This window comes from Tachypleus tridentatus, unplaced genomic scaffold (genome assembly GCF_004210375.1).
Source record: "Tachypleus tridentatus isolate NWPU-2018 unplaced genomic scaffold, ASM421037v1 Hic_cluster_1, whole genome shotgun sequence".
Taxonomy (NCBI): domain Eukaryota; kingdom Metazoa; phylum Arthropoda; class Merostomata; order Xiphosura; family Limulidae; genus Tachypleus; species Tachypleus tridentatus.
In genome coordinates, this window is record NW_027467777.1 from 29,853,749 (window position 1) to 29,862,752 (window position 9,004).

The window sequence follows — 9,004 nt, forward strand, 5'->3', positions numbered from 1 at the left end:
CAACAATGTTAAGTAGACGTAGTGATGTCTTACGAAGGTGATATTACAACAATGTTAAGTAGACGTAGCGATGTCTTACGAAAGTGACATTAAAACAATGTTAAGTAGACGTAGCGATGTCTTACGAAGGTGATATTACAACAATGTTAAGTAGACGCAGTGATGTCTTACGAAGGTGATATTACAACAATGTTAAGTAGACGTAGCGATGTCTTACGAAAGTGACATTAAAACAATGTTAAGTAGACGTAGCGATGTCTTACGAAGGTGATATTACAACAATGTTAAGTAGATGTAGCGATGTTTTTACGAAGGTGATATTACAACAATGTTAAGTAGACGTAGTGATGTCTTACGAAGGTGATATTACAACAATGTTAAGTAGACGTAGCGATGTCTTACGAAGGTGATATTACAACAATGTTAAGTAGACGTAGCGATGTCTTACGAAGGTGATATTACAACAATGTTAAGAAGACGTAGCGATGTCTTACGAAGGTTATATTACAACAATGTTAAGTAGACGTAGTGATGTCTTACGAAAATGACATTAAAACAATGTTAAGTAGACGTAGCGATGTCTTACGAAGGTGATATTACAACAATGTTAAGTAGACGCTAGCGATGTCTTACGAAGGTGATATTACAACAATGTTAAGTAGACGTAGTGATGTCTTACGAAGGTGATATTACAACAATGTTAAGTAGACGTAGTGATGTCTTACGAAGGTGACATTACAACAATGTTAAGTAGACGTAGCGATGTCTTACGAAAGTGATATTACAACAATGTTAAGTAGACGTAGCGATGTCTTACGAAGGTGATATTACAACAATGTTAAGTAGACGTAGCGATGTCTTACGAAGGTGATATTACAACAATGTTAAGAAGACGTAGCGATGTCTTACGAAGGCTATATTACAACAATGTTAAGTAGACGTAGTGATGTCTCACGAAGGTGATATTACAACAATGTTAAGAAGACGTAGCGATGTCTTACGAAGGTGACATTAAAACAATGTTAAGTAGACGTAGCGATGTTTTACGAAGGTGATATTACAACAATGTTAAGTAGACGTAGCGATGTCTTACGAAGGTGATATTAAAACAATGTTAAGAAGACGTAGCGATGTCTTACGAAGGTTATATTACAACAATGTTAAGTAGACATAGTGATGTCTTACGAAGGTGATATTACAACAATGTTAAGTAGACGTAGCGATGTCTTACGAAGGTAATATTACAATATCATGTTACATTGAAGATTGTGAAATACAAATATTGACTATTAAAAGATGTTACATTAAAAGTTATTACATAGGAACGTTTACTGGTAACAGGATGTTACACTGAAAGTTGTGACACAGGAACGTTGACTGTTAATAGGATGTTACACTGAATGTTGTGACACAGGAATGTTGACTGTTAAAAGGATGTTACGTTGAATGTTGTGACATAGGAATGTTGACTGTTAAAAGGATGTTACACTGATAGTTGTGACACAGGAATGTTGAATGTTACAAGGATGTTACACTGAATGTTGTGACACGGGAATGTTGACTGTTGGCAAAGGATGTTACACTGAATGTTGTGACATAGGAATGTTGACTGTTAAAAGGATGTTACACTGAAAGTTGTGACATAGGAATGTTGACTGTTAAAAGGGTGTTACACTGAATGTTGTGACACGGGAATGTTGACTGTTAAAAGGATGTTACACTGAATGTTGTGACATAAGAATGTTGATTGTTAAAAGGGTGTTACACCGAATGTTGTGACATAGGAATGTTGACTGTTAAAAGGATGTTACACTGAATGTTGTGACATAGGAATGTTGATTGTTAAAAGGGTGTTACACTGAATGTTGTGACATAGGAATGTTGACTGTTAAAAGGATGTTACACTGAATGTTGTGACATAGGAATGTTGACTGTTAAAAGGATGTTACACTGAATGTTGTGACATAGGAATGTTGACTGTTAAAAGGATGTTACACTGAATGTTGTAACACAGAAGTGTTGTTACTGATAAACCATCTATCAGAACCTGAAGCTGTTCCACAAGAAATTATTTTACAATAAAATAAAAATATTACTTTGATTGTTTAAAAACTCTCTAATTCTCGACGTGTTATTTTTCCTCTTCCATCACAACCTGTAACCCGAGCACTTTCTTTATTAGTTAGCAAGCTGATGAAAGTGAGAGAGCATCCTGTAGAAAACCATCGGGTTACAGCGTTGAGAATCTTTGTGATAAATTGAATTTTTTCATCACAGTGTTTACTAGGACTACTAATGTGGAATTTAAGAGAAAAACGAATATAGTAATTACAAAAAACGTCGTAGCGTAGCTGTAAGGGTTTGCAGTGGATTCTCTCATAGTGTAGAGCAACTCTCCTTCAATCCACATGTCTTTTGTCGAGAAATCAACAGGTTGTTTTAAGTCCTTTGCCAGTCTCTGGCACCCGAAACCAACTGGAATCTGGAAGGTACATAAACCAATCAAATTTCATGAAACGTAAGAAAATATCATCACCAGAATATAACTTAGATTTACACATCAGTTATATCATATGTGGTCCTCTTATTTCCTTGTTTTATACTAGAACAAGATATCATGTCATAACAACATTTGTGGTTTTCTTTGATAAAAACAATTAATAAACATGCTATGGAAACAAAGAAAGCACTAATTATATAATAACACTGCACAACAATTTTTGAAAAGATTTGCGTCCTGAAAAGTTTTTGCTGATTGTAACAGGTACCTGGTGGGTATACACAAATATAGTTTTGGTTTTGTTTCATCACGTAGGAACTCTGAGAAACAAACAGTTAACTGTTTACTGGCAATAACATATTTAATTGCGTTTATGTTTCTAATACGTTATTAAGTTTAACATAATTAAAAGTGTTTTGCTCCTGATTTTCGTTTGTATTCAATGTCCGGTGTATCACGTTGCAGTGTCCAACAGTAGTCAACAAGTATTGACGGATTCCAGTTGCCCTGATATCGTTTTTCCATTCTAGCAATGTCCTAATAAAACTTTTCATCGTGTTCGTCACTGACAGCACCGAGATGTGCGGGTAAGAAGTCCAAGTGTGAGTGGAGGAAATGAATCTTGAGTGACATGTTGCTCGTCATTGTTTTGTATGCTTTGAGAAGTTTGTCTACAGCTGAGTGTAATGTGGGCTCTGTAATTGCCAAGGAAATTGTCAACAATGTCTTTGAAGGCTTTCCAGGCAATCTTTTCTGGCTCAACTAACCACTTGTCATTCATAACATGTCTGATCTGAGGGCCAACAAAAATGCTCACTTTGATCTTGGCCTCAGTTATTCTTGGGAACATCTGTTTTAAATAACGAAAACCTTCACCTTCTTTGTTCATCGCTTTCACAAAATTCTTCATAAGTCCTGATTTTATGTGAAGAGGAGGCAAAAAAATCTTTGCCGGGTCGACAAGCGGTTCATGAGCCACATTTTTCTATTATGAATCTAACTTTTTACAGAGTGGCCAGCTCTGTCTAGAATAATGTGACTCTTGGCACGACTGTTCCATTCACAGATGAAACAACAGTACTTTGTATAGCCGAGCTGCAGTTCCAGTAACAGAGCAACGTCTTCCAGATCTCCAGTTTTCAGATATTTCAGTTGTACTTGCTGTACTGGATGTGCTTCAGCAACATTTTCATGTTCTCTTAGGTTTCTTTCATGTGTGCTGCACAGCCAACAGGTATTGAAGTGTGAACGTTGTCATTGTGTAACTGAACAGTTTTGAGGCTTAATATTGATGAATCAATAAAGAGACGCCACTCTTGCAGGTCATGGTCACAACGCAAAGTAGAGAACAATCCTTCGATGTCAACACAGAAACAGAGACTGTCAACTTGTGCAAATAATATGGTTATATCATTTTGGCGGCTTCGAAAAACAGAAATTTTCGTACCTGGTGACAGCAAACACCATTCCTGCAGTCTCGAACCCAGCAATTCGGCTTTTTACAGACCCAAATCTCTGACTAGATTGTTTAATTCTGACTGTGTTATGAAATGAGGATCACGGTTCAAAATCCAGATCAATGTCACTGCCAGTTCCCTTCATTGCAGTTTCTTCATCTGGTTCATCTAAGGTCCATTCCTCTGGTAGTTTCGGAATTTGAAGACTGTCGTCATGTGGTACGGGTCTCATTGCTGAAGGCAGATTAAGGTATTCAATTGACTTCTTATTTCTGGCAGAGAAACCAGATACATTAGTCAAACAGAAGTAACAGTCCGTCACATGGTCTTTCTGTTCTAGCCATATCATGGGGACAGCAAACGGCATTGTCTTTCAAGTGTCTCTGAGCCAAGCTTTCAAACAGATAGCACATGTCACATGACAAATATGAAGCACCCATTCTTGGTCTTCATCATCAATTTTCCAGCCAAAGTATAGATGATATACTTTCTTCACAAGAGCAGTCATTGAGCGTCTCTGATGAACAAGCATATACTCACTACAAATATAGCAGAATGTATCGCGGCTGTTACAACATTGACAAGACATTCTGACTGACACCAATCGTCCTGTAAAACATCCATAACATCTAACTTACTTGTTACAGTGCTACTGGGGCAATGCTATATTCTGAAACAATACGTACACACTATAAGTTCTATATTAATCCAATGAGCAGCATCTGTGTATGCAAGCCATTTTTATAGCCTGCTGAGACGGTGTCAAGCTGGGTACGTCCTGCACAGGCATGTCCGGGCTGCATACTTCCACAGAACATCTTCCAACCTGGCCTGATTTCATGCCTGGACATGCCCAGACTGCACAAAACATTCTTCATAGGTCTCTTACAGAAACGAAATTTTTTGGACAAAAATATAAGGAAAAAACATGACAAAACTAAATATTTCGATGAAATGGTACGTGATAGGCAAATTTGGATGTGATTTTCGTGATCAGCAGCCAAACATTTATAAGGAACACCCAACAGTGTTCAAGAAGCAAACACTTTGTTGTGCAGCGTTATTTACTTTATTAATAACTGATTAAAGTGCATTACTTTATTTATTGTGTATTACGTTCTTTGGCGGCCATTTTGCAAGTTTTGTTTAGAGCAGCCCACGTTCTCATCCAAATAGCTTAAGTGCATTCAAAAACTGAACATTTCATCTGGTACTTCTAATGAAGAAGACTCCAATCTGTACGGATTTATCTTCTTGGTCCGTTTAATAAATTGAAAAACGGGTATTTTCTGTCATACTCTTTTGTTACCATGACATTCGTAGAAGTCAAATAATAACTTTAATATCACAACAAAAGGATTTCACTCAATAAAAATCTACCATTTTCATAAAACGTTTCACACCTGAAAAAGTTTACTTTTTTTACTTTGTTTTAATTATTTAAAATGATATATATATTTTTGTTTTTACTTTTTTAAAACATTCTAATTCTTTTATAACACAATTCTGTTCAGAAGATTCTGTTTCATTTCTTACTGTCGATCCTACATTACCAGAAATGTTTTATCCCAGTTTTCAACAAACGGAATAAACTTTAAAAACTCGAACTGTTTTTTTGATGTTTTTCCACCGTTTTCAGTTTGAAGTACGACTCGTAGAGGTATCGGTAAGTTCTTGTCGTTTAGGTGATTGTTCCAATTAGGATCTGTAAATAAAAAGTATTGAGTACCATAAAGTAAGGTACTTTTACTGCATAATACAATCAAGTAAAACTACTGGATACCATGAAGTAAAGTACTTTTACTGCATAATAAAAGCAAGTAAAATTATTGGATACCATAAAGTAAGATAGTTTTACTGCATAGTAAAAACAAGTAAAACTATTGGATACCATGAAGTAAGATAGTTTTACTGCATAGTAAAAACAAGTAAAACTATTGGATACTATGAAGTAAGGTAGTTTTACTGCATAATAAGAACAATTAACAATACTGGATACCATAAAGTCAGATAGTTTTATTGCATAGTAAAATGTGTGTTTTTCTTATAGCAAATCCACATCGGGCTATCTGCTCAGCCCACCGAGGGGAATCGAACCCCTGATTTTACCGTTGTAAATCCGGAGACATACCGCTGTACTAGGGGGCTGCATAGTAAAAATAAGTAAAAATATTTGTTACCATAAAGTAAGATAGTTTTACTCTATAGTGAAAGCAAGTAAAAGTATTGGTTTCCACAAAGTAAGATAGTTTTACTGCGTAGTAAAAATAAGTAAAAATATTTGTTACCATAAAGTAAGATAGTTTTACTCAATAGTGAAAGCAAGTAAAAGTATTGGTTTCCTCAAAGTAAGATAGTTTTACTGCATAGTAAAAATAAGTAAAAGTATTTGTTACCATAAAGTAAGATAGTTTTACTTCTATAGTGAAAGCAAGTAAGTATTGGTTTCACAAAGTAAGATAGTTTTACTGCATAGTAAAAACTGTTATATTTTTTTGTTGTTATTCGATTCCCTTCAGATGTTTGTAACTATGAGATATATATTCTAATGCAGATATGCTCGTAAAAATCCCAACTTAGATAACCGTTGAAGTATAGTTCTGCTGAGATGGCGCCACTGATCTGGTGGTATTGCATTATACCTACAAACCATTATTAATTGGTGACGGAGGTTATGTGTTCACCTCTGTGTTAGTTTGTTTGTCAACAAAATTTCTCGTGAACGGCAGAACGAATTTGGGCTCATATACATTTGACCTGTGACCCAACTTAGAATTAATTAGCTTTGGAGGGTCAGTGTCATGAAAATAAAAATAAAAATCCCTGTCTGGTAAGATGAGGATTTTGTTTACAATATTTGTGCTCTATAAATAAGTGAACAATGGTCAGATTTTGATGAAACTTGGTGGACAGATGTAGAATATTATTCTTCATTATTCTGTCAAAAGTGGTCAGATTTTGATGAAACTTGGTGGACAGATGTAGAATATTATTATTCATTATTTCGTCAAAAATGGCCCAATTTCCTTGATATATATAGGCACAGTTTCGTATTTTTCGAGGGCCGATTATGATCAATGCAGCGTGGCAATGGTTTACTGACCAGTGGTTTGTGATTTACTAACCAATGGTGTGATATATATATATATTGTAATTTACTAACCAGTGGTATATGATATATATATTGTAATTTACTGACTAGTAGTGTGTGATTTACTGACCAGTTTGTGTGTATATATGTATACATGGAATATAAACGTTATGAGCTAATACTTTGAAATACCAATAGTGGCGCTGTAAGCGTTTCAGTTGTTGTTGCTATTTTCAATGCACAGCTAAACAATGGACTTTTTTTTTCCTTGGAGAATCAAACTTCGGATAATTTCAAGTTCTTAAACTTACAACTGACTCACAGCGGGACAAAACACAGGAGAAGTTTATGATAGGTCCTTAATGTAAAGCTTGACCTTTCTGCATTCTGTCCACTTCGGAAGAATCGATTCCTAGATGTTATTCTTGTAGATCCATAATGTTAATGCTGACACACGTACACAGTCAAATGTCGTTGTTTTGTAGATCCATAATGTTAATGCTGACACACGTCAAATGTCGTTGTTTTCTCAATGAAAACCACACAACGAACATCACGCCGCTCACTACGAGTAATCGAACTCCAAGTTTTAACATTGTACGTCCTAAGATGACCTATTTCTGTTAACTGTCCAAACGTTTGTCGAACTCCAAGTTTTAACATTGTACGTCCTAAGATGACCTATTTCTGTTAACTGTCCAAACGTTTGAGCTCGCAGCCTAGATGGAAGGCAGACAGTCAACAGAACCTAACACTAGCTTTAAAATTATTCACCTGTAGCCGAATAGCGGAGATTGACTGTTACTCTTATAACGCAGAAACGATTTCCAATTGTGTATTCGATTTCTTCCTATTTTTTTTGTAATAACAAGGCATGAACGTTGATCCCTAAATACCAGGCCACTTTCGACTTTGGGTAAAACAAAATTAATTTATTTTATCTTTATAGAAATAGAAGCGTACCAAGATTACATATCAAAAAATAGAAGTGTACGAAGATTACCTACCAAAAAAAACAGAAGTGTACCAAGATTACCTACCAAGAAAAATTGAATTCTACGAAGATTACCTACCACAAAAAAACAATAACAGAAGTGTACCAAGATTATCTACCAAAAATAGAAGTATACCAAGATTACCTACCAAAAAATAGAAGTATACCAAGATTATCTACCAATAAAATCGAAGTGTACTAAAATTACCTAGAAAAAATAGAAGTGTACCAAGATTACCTACCAAGAAAAATAGAAGTCAACTTGAGTATTTGAATTAGGACAGATTCTCCATTGATCTGCGACCATGTTTCTATCATCAAAACGACTTTTCCCATATAATCCTGTGAAGAAAAGGAAAACAACTTGATAAAGATCAGTCCACTAGAAACAGCTGTTTATATAAAACAAACCAAGATATAAATCACGAGATTATAATATAAATATCAGTCCACTAGAAACATGTGTTAATATAAAATAAACCAAGATATAAATCACGAGATTATATCATAAAGATTCAGGTGACCACTAGAAACAGCTGTTTATATAAAATAAACCAAGATATAAATCACGAGATTATAACATAAAAAATCAATCCACTAGAAACAGGTGTTATATATAAAAACAAACCAATGATATAAACCAATAGATATATACTTCATAAAGATCAGTCCACTAAAAAAACAGGTGTTTATATAAAACAAACCATGATATAAAATGACGAGATTATAAATATAAAGATCAGTCCACTAAAAACAGCTGTTTATATAAAAAACAAAACCAAGATATAAATCAACGAGATTATAAATATAAAGATCAGTCCATAGTAAAAACAGGTACATTTATATAAACCAACCACAAGGAGTATATAAACTCAATGAGATTAAGTGACATAAATATATAAATCCAATTAGAAACAGGTTGTTATATAAAACAAACCAAGATATAAATCACACAGTTATAA

The 9,004-nt window shown here is 34.7% G+C and overlaps 1 protein-coding gene across 1 annotated transcript in view; it reads right to left on the reverse strand.

Moving 5' to 3' along the window:
- LOC143241804 (uncharacterized) overlaps nt 1-5,662 on the reverse strand; it is a 31,981-nt gene extending 26,319 nt beyond the window's left edge. Inside the window, exons 1-2 of the mRNA XM_076485063.1 lie at nt 5,511-5,662; nt 2,333-2,482 (exon numbers count right to left, since the gene is read on the reverse strand). The gene's annotated coding sequence lies outside the window, so the exon portion shown is untranslated. The remainder of the gene's footprint in view (nt 1-2,332; nt 2,483-5,510) is intronic.
- Nucleotides 5,663-9,004: the final 3,342 nt, after the last annotated feature.